This window comes from Bison bison, unplaced genomic scaffold (genome assembly GCF_000754665.1).
Source record: "Bison bison bison isolate TAMUID 2011002044 unplaced genomic scaffold, Bison_UMD1.0 scf7180017864371, whole genome shotgun sequence".
Lineage (NCBI taxonomy): Eukaryota > Metazoa > Chordata > Mammalia > Artiodactyla > Bovidae > Bison > Bison bison.
The window spans coordinates 6,695,498-6,696,954 of NW_011494943.1; the positions used below are offsets into that span (position 1 = coordinate 6,695,498).

The 1,457-nt window shown below is 59.0% G+C and overlaps 2 protein-coding genes across 7 annotated transcripts in view; one reads left to right on the plus strand and one right to left on the minus strand.

Annotated features, from left to right (window-relative positions):
- LOC105000323 (CMRF35-like molecule 1) overlaps nucleotides 1–1,451 on the minus strand; it is a 134,608-nt gene extending 133,157 nt beyond the window's left edge. For 3 of the 6 annotated variants that reach the window (XR_826720.1, XM_010856127.1, XM_010856126.1), the window contains exon 1: nucleotides 591–1,451. The gene's annotated coding sequence lies outside the window, so the exon portion shown is untranslated. The remainder of the gene's footprint in view (nucleotides 1–590) is intronic. The other 3 variants (XM_010856124.1, XM_010856122.1, XM_010856125.1) reach the window with 2 other exon arrangements.
- The window catches only part of RAB37 (RAB37, member RAS oncogene family), a 68,523-nt gene that overhangs the window by 60,711 nt on the left and 6,355 nt on the right, over nucleotides 1–1,457 (plus strand). The window lies entirely within an intron of this gene.

Sequence of the window (1,457 nt, forward strand, 5' to 3'; positions counted from 1 at the left end):
CCCCAGCCCCATTTCCCTCTGCCTCACTTCGGCCAGTGCGAGCCCCGGGGAATCCCGGGCTTCTCGCTAGCCCCTGAGCCCACAACTCTCCCAGGGCACAGGCTTCCCAAGCGCTGGGAAAGGCACTCAGAAGGGATGCCCCCTGAGGCGGGGGAATTTGCTCTTTAATGCCCTTCTCCCAGGGTGGACTAGGATCCCAGCTGCCCCCAGGTGCGACCCCTTCCTCTCCCACCCCTGCAGCCAGCTGCCCACACCTTCTTCTGGGAGGATGTTGCTAGCCAGAACAGTAGACTCACCTGGGAATTTTTTAGACCCTGAGAATGATGGGAGCGGTTAGGCACTAGTACCCCACCTGGGAGAGTTTAAGTCAGCTCTCTGGGCCTGGTTCCCGATGCGGGTGGCCCTGATTGAAGGAGGTGAGGTTGCTGGTGGACACTGAGCAGTCTGCCCTTCCTCTGCACCCTGGGAGCAGACAGGAACTGGGATCTCTGAAAGAGGGAGCCCAGAGCCTCCACTCTTCCTCCGGGTCGGGGAGAGATGAGGAGGAGGCTGGCCCAGTCTCCTGCGGCATGACCTTGAAGGAGACCTGCCTTTCTCGGTGCCTTGCTTTCCTCCCTCCACGGCCCCCACCACCTTCTTTTAGGGGAAGCTAGTCTGCAAGTCACCCGCCCAGAGCCGTTGTTGAGATAGGCGTCCCGGTGTGGGCTGCAGGCAGGAAATGGGCCCCCAGTGTGTTCAGGGGAGGGGGAGCCACTGAGAACCAGTCCTGGGCCATGGGGCACTGCCTGACCTCCTTGCTTGACAAGCCAGCTGGGTGTTTGCCTAGGAGGTGGCGAGGCTGGGCAACTGTTTGTGTTTGGTGGACTTGCCTGGCTGGGTGGGTGGCTGGCATCGCTTGCTCAAGGCAGCTGTGATCTCTAAAGTACACAGCTGCTTGCCTTCCCTCCCTCTCTCCCTCCTGCCCCATCGGGTACTGGTACCCAGGAAGCAGGGAGCCATGCAGGCTCCAGAGAGCTCCCCAGCCCCCAGCCCACCATCTGTCCAAGAAGTCATCCATCCTTCCTTCTAACCCTGTGGGAACTGCCACAGAAAGGTTAAGGAATCTTCCCAAAGTCCCCCAGTCACCCACGTAGAAGCCAGGACCCCAGCCTTCACGCACCTTTTGCTCAACTGCCCATCTAATCCCATGCCCCATGGTCACAGCAGGAAAGCCTTTGGGCTCCATGGTCAAGGTCAAGGCCCCCAAAAGAAGTCAAACCTTAGTCCCTGCTCCACCCATTAAGCATCTATTCAGCCAGTTGGAAAAAATTCCAACTTTAGGTCTCAACCCCTATTCTCTGATAGTTTGAGGAATGTCAGGACAGAGGGGTCCCCTCCCCAGCCCCACCCTATCCCATCCCCAGAGGAGAGGAGCAGAGACTGGCCAGACAGTAAAGGGACAAACACATGCCCACACA